This window comes from Triturus cristatus, chromosome 4_2 (genome assembly GCF_964204655.1).
Source record: "Triturus cristatus chromosome 4_2, aTriCri1.1, whole genome shotgun sequence".
NCBI classification, from domain to species: Eukaryota; Metazoa; Chordata; class Amphibia; order Caudata; family Salamandridae; genus Triturus; species Triturus cristatus.
The window spans coordinates 413,682,326-413,692,203 of NC_140586.1; the positions used below are offsets into that span (position 1 = coordinate 413,682,326).

Consider the following 9,878-nt stretch of genomic DNA (forward strand, 5'->3'; position numbering starts at 1 on the left):
TGTGAGTTCGATCTCCGTACGGGCAACACCTTTTCCATAAAGTAGAAAAGAAATCCATTAAAAAACAAGGCTATAAAAACACCATATAGGGTTGTTGTTTATTCTGGTAATTTACTGAGCTCTGGTGGCTGATGTTTGGACCAGGACCAGGGTGAGTATTGCTATAGCCATGTAAAGGGCACTGCGGGCTATCAGCCCTCCTTGCTGTGATTCCCGCCTCTGCCAAGTTTTCTTGGGTCTCTCAAAGTGCACTTTGTGAAGTGCTGTTAGAACATGGACGCGTCACTGATGTGACACTTTCTCTCCGTGAGTTGCGGTTCCTCTGCTTCTTGGTGGGATGTCCAGAGGTCACGAGAGGTGAAGGAAAGAGCACATGGGTAATGTAGGCATCAGGAATGATCTTGTGTATATTGGTGACCTTTAAATAATTGTAATCTGGTTTAGTTTAACGAATGCATTGAGCCCCTGGCCCATCAGTGTAAAACTTTAGAAAATAAATACAGATACGTACGTATAATGATATTAGTTTTTCATGACCCTCTTTGTAATATTTCCATCTTAATATCAGATTTTAATTCTCCATTTTCTTTTCGGTAGCAGCTGAAAAATATCAAATCTTTCAAGACAGAAAAATATGCAGGGCCTCACAGTGACACCAGGACAGAAGGTACAGTGGTGAGTCGTGAAACAGAGTAGGTGCTGTGGCTTAGTTGGTTAAAGCGCCTGTCTAGTAAACAGGAGATCCTGAGTTCGAATCTCAGCAGTACCTTTTGTTTTACACAACCTCATAGAAGAGGTACTGTTAGATAATAGACTCATTCTTTGTAAACCCAGTTGGTCCTATTATATTTAGGGCTCCCGGTTTTATGGTGTTTATTTTTTTGACATTTCCGTCTGTATTTATCCATATTTAATTTGTCATCAACTTTATCTGTATTCATCCATATTTATTATGGGTTTTGTGAGAAAATAAAGCTGAAACTGGTATATTTCCATATTTTTTTAACCAATAAATATGCAGCCATGCTTTAATGTCTGCCAGGTGTTAGTGATATGAACAAATGCAGAAGATACATCAATTCACTTATATGAGAGTATGCGCATTTCAGTATCAGTTTGGTTTTGTGAAGTGAAAAGATGTTTTTAAGCTGCACTGCCATCAAAGTACAACATGGGAAGCAGTAATGCAAGCTTCAAACAACAGGTGCAGCACACTTAGCACAAGAGTAGCAAAGACACAATTATGCGGATATGCAGATGGTTACGAACCACATAATTAGTTTCCACTTCAAAATGTAATGACATAATAAAAAGGAAAGCGTAGTCGGCAGGATTCGAAACTGCGCGGTGAGACACCAATGGATTGCAAGTCCATCGCCTTAACCACTCGGCCATGACTACACCTTTCAAGATGTGCACTCACTCATAAATAAGCTGTAATGTGGTCTATAGCATGGGTAAAATATGTTAGTTAATGAAGGGAAGGCGCAGACAATATTGAGCACATAATCTTCTTTATAAGGTTATAAACTGTGTTCTCTGGAGAATCACAGAAGAAGGCGCAGCAAGGGTCCAGTTCTATGAAAGTGAAGGGAGGGGCAGGTATGAGAGATTGGGTAAGGAGTACAGAGAAAAAGGTACAGGAAGTGAAGGGTTAAGGATTGAGAGCCCAGTGAGTGACAGTGTGTGGTATGGATTAAGCTCGGGTGTGAGATGAACCTGCATAGCATTGAGCATGCGAGTGCTACCAAGCCGAGACCAGTACCTTTCTGGATGAGTGTGGCAGATGGGAGGGTCTGCGGATGATTCTTGCCTTCAATCCATCTTTTCTGGGGAGTGATGGTCGTGCAGCTTTTGTTATTGAAGCACGTTCAGTGCAGCTCATTAAATACTATCTGTGTTCTTTGGTGATGCTCCCCGGTGTGTGCGAATTGGTGCAGGATTATTGGAGCGCTTCAATGTCTTGGCCTGAAACTATGATGGGTCAGCAATGGCCTGTCTGTCTGTCTATTCAATGTCTCTGTGTACAGTCACTGCCTCTTCAGTTTCAATAGAACTCCTTTAGTATCACATTATGCTTTGGCCGGTTGGGTCAGTTGGTTAGAGCATGGTGCTAGTAACACCAAGGCTGTGAGTTCGATCTCTGTACGGGCAACACCTTTTTCATAAAGTAGAAAAGAAATCCATTAAAAAACAAGGCTATAAAAACACCATATAGGGTTGTTGTTTATTCTGGTAATTTACTGAGCTCTGGTGGCTGATGTTTGGACCAGGACCAGGGTGAGTATTGCTATAGCCATGTAAAGGGCACTGCGGGCTATCAGCCCTCCTTGCTGTGATACCCGCCTCTGCCAAGTTTTCTTGGGTCTCTCAAAGTGCACTTTGTGAAGCGCTGTTTGAACATGGACGCGTCACTTAGGTGACACTTTCTCTCCGTGAGTTGCGGTTCCTCTGCTGCTTGGTGGGATGTCCAGAGGCCACGAGAGGTGAAGGAAAGAGCACATGGGTAATGTAGGCATCAGGAATGATCTTGTGTATATTGGTGACCTTTAAATAATTGTAATCTGGTTTAGTTTAACGAATGCATTGAGCCCCTGGCCCATCAGTGTAAAACTTTAGAAAATAAATACAGATACGTACGTATAATGATATTAGTTTTTCATGACCCTCTTTGTAATATTTCCATCTTAATATCTGATTTTTCTTCTCCATTTTCTTTTCGGTAGCAGCTGAAAAATATCAAATCTTTCAAGACAGACAAATATGCAGGGCCTCACAGTGACACCAGGACAGAAGGTACAGTGGTGAGCCGTGTAACAGAGTAGGTGCTGTGGCTTAGTTGGTTAAAGCGCCTGTCTAGTAAACAGGAGATCCTGAGTTCGAATCTCAGCAGTACCTTTTGTTTTACACAACCTCATAGAAGAGGTACTGTTAGATAATAGACTCATTCTTTGTAAACCCAGTTGGTCCTATTATATTTAGGGCTCCCGGTTTTATGGTGTTTATTTTTTTGACATTTCCGTCTGTATTTATCCATATTTAATTTGTTGTCAACTTTATCTGTATTCATCCATATTTATTATGGGTTTTGTGAGAAAAATAAAGCTGAAACTGGTATATTTCCATATTTATTTAACCAATAAATATGCAGCCATGCTTTAATGTCTGCCAGGTGTTAGTGATATGAACAAATGCAGAAGATAAATCAATTCACTTATATGAGAGTATGCGCATTTCAGTATCAGTTTGGTTTTGTGAAGTGAAAAGATGTTTTTAAGCTGCACTGCCATCAAAGTACAACATGGGAAGCAGTAATGCAAGCTTCAAACAACAGGTGCAGCACACTTGGCACAAGAGTAGCAAAGACACAATTATGCGGATATGCAGATGTTTACGAACCACATAATTAGTTTCCACGTCAAAATGTAATGACATAATAAAAAGGAAAGCGTAGTCGGCAGGATTCGAACCTGCGCGGGGAGACCCCAATGGATTTCAAGTCCATCGCCTTAAACACTCGGCCACGACTACACCTTTCAAGATGTGCACTCACTCATAAATAAGCTGTAATGTGGTCTATAGTATGGGTAAAAGATGTTAGTTAATGAAGGGAAGGCGCAGACAATATTAAGCACATAATCTTCTTTATAAGGTTATAAACTGTGTTCTCTGGAGAATCACAGAAGAAGGCGCAGCAAGGGTCCAGTTCTATGAAAGTGAAGGGAGAGGCAGGTATGAGAGATTGGGTAAGGAGTACAGAGAAAAAGGTACAGGAAGTGAAGGGTTAAGGATTGAGAGCCCAGTGAATGACAGTGTGTGGTATGGATTAAGCTCGGGTGTGAGATGAACCTGCATAGCATTGAGCATGCGAGTGCTACCAAGCCGAGACCAGTACCTTTCTGGATGAGTGTGGCAGATGGGAGGGTCTGCGGATGATTCTTGCCTTCAATCCATCTTTTCTGGGGAGTGATGGTCGTGCAGCTCTGGTTATTGAAGCACGTTCAGTGCAGCTCAATAAATACTATCTGTGTTCTTTGGTGATGCTCCCCGGTGTGTGCGAATTGGTGCAGGATTATTGGAGCGCTTTATTGTCTTGGCCTGAAACTATGATGGGTCAGCAATGGCCTGTCTGTCTGTCTATTCAATGTCTCTGTGTACAGTCACTGCCTCTTCAGTTTCAATAGAACTCCTTTAGTATTACATTATGCTTTGGCCGGTTAGGTCAGTTGGTTAGAGCATGGTGCTAGTAACACCAAGGCTGTGAGTTCGATCTCCGTACGGGCAACACCTTTTCCATAAAGTAGAAAAGAAATCCATTAAAAAACAAGGCTATAAAAACACCATATAGGGTTGTTGTTTATTCTGGTAATTTACTGAGCTCTGGTGGCTGATGTTTGGACCAGGACCAGGGTGAGTATTGCTATAGCCATGTAAAGGGCACTGTGGGCTATCAGCCCTCCTTGCTGTGATACCCGCCTCTGCCAAATTTTCTTGGGTCTCTCAAAGTGCACTTTGTGAAGTGCTGTTTAAACATGGACGCGTCACTGATGTGACACTTTCTCTCCGTGAGTTGCGGTTCCTCTGCTTCTTGGTGGGATGTCCAGAGGTCACGAGAGGTGAAGGAAAGAGCACATGGGTAATGTAGGCATCAGGAATGATCTTGTGTATATTGGTGACCTTTAAATAATTGTAATCTGGTTTAGTTTAACGAATGCATTGAGCCCCTGGCCCATCAGTGTAAAACTTTAGAAAATAAATACAGATACGTACGTATAATGATATTAGTTTTTCATGACCCTCTTTGTAATATTTCCATCTTAATATCAGATTTTAATTCTCCATTTTCTTTTCGGTAGCAGCTGAAAAATATCAAATCTTTCAAGACAGAAAAATATGCAGGGCCTCACAGTGACACCAGGACAGAAGGTACAGTGGTGAGTCGTGAAACAGAGTAGGTGCTGTGGCTTAGTTGGTTAAAGCGCCTGTTTAGTAAACAGGAGATCCTGAGTTCGAATCTCAGCAGTACCTTTTGTTTTACACAACCTCATAGAAGAGGTACTGTTAGATAATAGACTCATTCTTTGTAAACCCAGTTGGTCCTATTATATTTAGGGCTCCCGGTTTTATGGTGTTTATTTTTTTGACATTTCCGTCTGTATTTATCCATATTTAATTTGTTGTCAACTTTATCTGTATTCATCCATATTTATTATGGGTTTTGTGAGAAAAATAAAGCTGAAACTGGTATATTTCCATATTTTTTTAACCAATAAATATCCAGCCATTCTTTAATGTCTGCCAGGTGTTAGTGATATGAACAAATGCAGAAGATACATCAATTCACTTATATGAGAGTATGCGCATTTCAGTATCAGTTTGGTTTTGTGAAGTGAAAAGATGTTTTTAAGCTGCACTGCCATCAAAGTACAACATGGGAAGCAGTAATGCAAGCTTCAAACAACAGGTGCAGCACACTTAGCACAAGAGTAGCAAAGACACAATTATGCGGATATGCAGATGGTTACGAACCACATAATTAGTTTCCACGTCAAAATGTAATGACATAATAAAAAGGAAAGCGTAGTCGGCAGGATTCGAAACTGCGCGGTGAGACACCAATGGATTGCAAGTCCATCGCCTTAACCACTCGGCCATGACTACACCTTTCAAGATGTGCACTCACTCATAAATAAGCTGTAATGTGGTCTATAGTATGGGTAAAAGATGTTAGTTAATGAAGGGAAGGCGCAGACAATATTGAGCACATAATCTTCTTTATAAGGTTATAAACTGTGTTCTCTGGAGAATCACAGAAGAAGGCGCAGCAAGGGTCCAGTTCTATGAAAGTGAAGGGAGGGCCAGGTATGAGAGATTGGGTAAGGAGTACAGAGAAAAAGGTACAGGAAGTGAAGGGTTAAGAATTGAGAGCCCAGTGAGTGACAGTGTGTGGTATGGATTAAGCTCGGGTGTGAGATGAACCTGCATAGCATTGAGCATGCGAGTGCTACCAAGCCGAGACCAGTACCTTTCTGGATGAGTGTGGCAGATGGGAGGGTCTGCGGATGATTCTTGCCTTCAATCCATCTTTTCTGGAGAGTGATGGTCATGCAGCTCTTGTTATTGAAGCACGTTCAGTGCAGCTCATTAAATACTATCTGTGTTCTTTGGTGATGCTCCCCGGTGTGTGCGAATTGGTGCAGGATTATTGGAGCGCTTCAATGTCTTGGCCTGAAACTATGATGGTCAGCAATGGCCTGTCTGTCTGTCTATTCAATGTCTCTGTGTACAGTCACTGCCTCTTCAGTTTCAATAGAACTCCTTTAGTATTACATTATGCTTTGGACGGTTAGGTCAGTTGGTTAGAGCATGGTGCTAGTAACTCCAAGGCTGTGAGTTCGATCTCCGTACGGGCAACACCTTTTCCATAAAGTAGAAAAGAAATCCATTAACCCCTTCAGTGCCCATGACGAGCTGGACTCGTCATGGGCTGCGGTGGCGCTGTGCCCATGACGAGTCCAGCTCGTCATGAACTCCGCCCGCTAATACAAAGCGCGGCACTGGGCGGGGAAAGGGGCGGGCATGCAAGGGGTTAAAAAACAAGGATATAAAAACACCATATAGGGTTGTTGTTTATTCTGGTAATTTACTAAGCTCTGGTGGCTGATGTTTGGACCAGGACCAGGGTGAGTATTGCTATAGCCATGTAAAGGGCACTGCGGGCTATCAGCCCTCCTTGCTGTGATACCCGCCTCTGCCAAGTTTTCTTGGGTCTCTCAAAGTGCACTTTGTGAAGTGCTGTTTGAACATGGACGCGTCACTGATGTGACACTTTCTCTCCGTGAGTTGCGGTTCCTCTGCTTCTTGGTGGGATGTCCAGAGGTCACGAGAGGTGAAGGAAAGAGCACATGGGTAATGTAGGCATCAGGAATGATCTTGTGTATATTGGTGACCTTTAAATAATTGTAATCTGGTTTAGTTTAACGAATGCATTGAGCCCCTGGCCCATCAGTGTAAAACTTTAGAAAATAAATACAGATACGTATGTATAATGATATTAGTTTTTCATGACCCTCTTTGTAATATTTCCATCTTAATATCAGATTTTAATTCTCCATTTTCTTTTCGGTAGCAGCTGAAAAATATCAAATCTTTCAAGACAGAAAAATATGCAGGGCCTCACAGTGACACCAGGACAGAAGGTACAGTGGTGAGTCGTGAAACAGAGTAGGTGCTGTGGCTTAGTTGGTTAAAGCGCCTGTCTAGTAAACAAGAGATCCTGAGTTCGAATCTCAGCAGTACCTTTTGTTTTACACAACCTCATAGAAGAGGTACTGTTAGATAATAGACTCATTCTTTGTAAACCCAGTTGGTCCTATTATATTTAGGGCTCCCGGTTTTATGGTGTTTATTTTTTTGACATTTCCGTCTGTATTTATCCATATTTAATTTGTTGTCAACTTTATCTGTATTCATCCATATTTATTATGGGTTTTGTGAGAAAAATAAAGCTGAAACTGGTATATTTCCATATTTTTTTAACCAATAAATATGCAGCCATGCTTTAATGTCTGCCAGGTGTTAGTGATATGAACAAATGCAGAAGATACATCAATTCACTTATATGAGAGTATGCGCATTTCAGTATCAGTTTGGTTTTGTGAAGTGAAAAGATGTTTTTAAGCTGCACTGCCATCAAAGTACAACATGGGAAGCAGTAATGCAAGCTTCAAACAACAGGTGCAGCACACTTAGCACAAGAGTAGCAAAGACACAATTATGCGGATATGCAGATGGTTACGAACCACATAATTAGTTTCCACGTCAAAATGTAATGACATAATAAAAAGGAAAGCGTAGTCGGCAGGATTCGAAACTGCGCGGTGAGACACCAATGGATTGCAAGTCCATCGCCTTAACCACTCGGCCATGAATACACCTTTCAAGATGTGCACTCACTCATAAATAAGCTGTAATGTGGTCTATAGTATGGGTAAAAGATGTTAGTTAATGAAGGGAAGGCGCAGACAATATTGAGCACATAATCTTCTTTATAAGGTTATAAACTGTGTTCTCTGGAGAATCACAGAAGAAGGCGCAGCAAGGGTCCAGTTCTATGAAAGTGAAGGGAGGGGCAGGTATGAGAGATTGGGTAAGGAGTACAGAGAAAAAGGTACAGGAAGTGAAGGGTTAAGGATTGAGAGCCCAGTGAGTGACAGTGTGTGGTATGGATTAAGCTCGGGTGTGAGATGAACCTGCATAGCATTGAGCATGCGAGTGCTACCAAGCCGAGACCAGTACCTTTCTGGATGAGTGTGGCAGATGGGAGGGTCTGCGGATGATTCTTACCTTCAATCCATCTTTTCTGGGGAGTGATGGTCGTGCAGCTCTTGTTATTGAAGCACGTTCAGTGCAGCTCATTAAATACTATCTGTGTTCTTTGGTGTTGCTCCCCGGTGTTTGCGAATTGGTGCAGGATTATTGGAGCGCTTCAATGTCTTGGCCTGAAACTATGATGGGTCAGCAATGGCCTGTCTGTCTGTCTATTCAATGTCTCTGTGTACAGTCACTGCCTCTTCAGTTTCAATAGAACTCCTTTAGTATCACATTATACGTTGGCCGGTTAGGTCAGTTGGTTAGAGGATGGTGCTAGTAACACCAAGGCTGTGAGTTCGATCTCCGTACGGGCAACACCTTTTCCATAAAGTAGAAAAGAAATCCATTAAAAAACAAGGCTATAAAAACACCATATAGGGTTGTTGTTTATTCTGGTAATTTACTGAGCTCTGGTGGCTGATGTTTGGACCAGGACCAGGGTGAGTATTGCTATAGCCATGTAAAGGGCACTGCGGGCTATCAGCCCTCCTTGCTGTGATACCCGCCTCTGCCAAGTTTTCTTGGGTCTCTCAAAGTGCACTTTGTGAAGTGCTGTTCGAACATGGACGCGTCACTGATGTGACACTTTCTCTCCGTGAGTTGCGGTTCCTCTGCTTCTTGGTGGGATGTCCAGAGGTCACGAGAGGTGAAGGAAAGAGCACATGGGTAATGTAGGCATCAGGAATGATCTTGTGTATATTGGTGACCTTTAAATAATTGTAATCTGGTTTAGTTTAACGAATGCATTGAGCCCCTGGCCCATCAGTGTAAAACTTTAGAAAATAAATACAGATACGTACGTATAATGATATTAGTTTTTCATGACCCTCTTTGTAATATTTCCATCTTAATATCAGATTTTAATTCTCCATTTTCTTTTCGGTAGCAGCTGAAAAATATCAAATCTTTCAAGACAGAAAAATATGCAGGGCCTCACAGTGACACCAGGACAGAAGGTACAGTGGTGAGTCGTGAAACAGAGTAGGTGCTGTTGCTTAGTTGGTTAAAGCGCCTGTCTAGTAAACAGGAGATCCTGAGTTCGAATCTCAGCAGTACCTTTTGTTTTACACAACCTCATAGAAGAGGTACTGTTAGATAATAGACTCATTCTTTGTAAACCCAGTTGGTCCTATTATATTTAGGGCTCCCGGTTTTATGGTGTTTATTTTTTTGACATTTCCGTCTGTATTTATCCATATTTAATTTGTCGTCAACTTTATCTGTATTCATCCATATTTATTATGGGTTTTGTGAGAAAATAAAGCTGAAACTGGTATATTTCCATATTTTTTTAACCAATAAATATGCAGCCATGCTTTAATGTCTGCCAGGTGTTAGTGATATGAACAAATGCAGAAGATACATCAATTCACTTATATGAGAGTATGCGCATTTCAGTATCAGTTTGGTTTTGTGAAGTGAAAAGATGTTTTTAAGCTGCACTGCCATCAAAGTACAACATGGGAAGCAGTAATGCAAGCTTCAAACAACAGGTGCAGCACACT

General features: G+C 41.6%; 6 non-coding genes across 6 annotated transcripts; 5 read left to right on the top strand and 1 right to left on the bottom strand.

Annotated features, from left to right (window-relative positions):
- The first annotated feature begins 695 nt into the window (after positions 1-695).
- On the top strand, positions 696-769 carry TRNAT-AGU (transfer RNA threonine (anticodon AGU)). Its single transcript has one exon. It is a non-coding gene; the product is annotated as a tRNA-Thr (tRNA).
- A 2,055-nt stretch (positions 770-2,824) lies between these two features.
- On the top strand, positions 2,825-2,898 carry TRNAT-AGU (transfer RNA threonine (anticodon AGU)). The gene has a single exon. It is a non-coding gene; the product is annotated as a tRNA-Thr (tRNA).
- A 551-nt stretch (positions 2,899-3,449) lies between these two features.
- Positions 3,450-3,531, bottom strand: TRNAS-UGA (transfer RNA serine (anticodon UGA)). The gene has a single exon. It is a non-coding gene; the product is annotated as a tRNA-Ser (tRNA).
- A 1,423-nt stretch (positions 3,532-4,954) lies between these two features.
- Positions 4,955-5,028, top strand: TRNAT-AGU (transfer RNA threonine (anticodon AGU)). Its single transcript has one exon. It is a non-coding gene; the product is annotated as a tRNA-Thr (tRNA).
- A 2,199-nt stretch (positions 5,029-7,227) lies between these two features.
- On the top strand, positions 7,228-7,301 carry TRNAT-AGU (transfer RNA threonine (anticodon AGU)). Its single transcript has one exon. It is a non-coding gene; the product is annotated as a tRNA-Thr (tRNA).
- A 2,056-nt stretch (positions 7,302-9,357) lies between these two features.
- On the top strand, positions 9,358-9,431 carry TRNAT-AGU (transfer RNA threonine (anticodon AGU)). The gene has a single exon. It is a non-coding gene; the product is annotated as a tRNA-Thr (tRNA).
- The last annotated feature ends 447 nt before the right edge of the window (positions 9,432-9,878 follow it).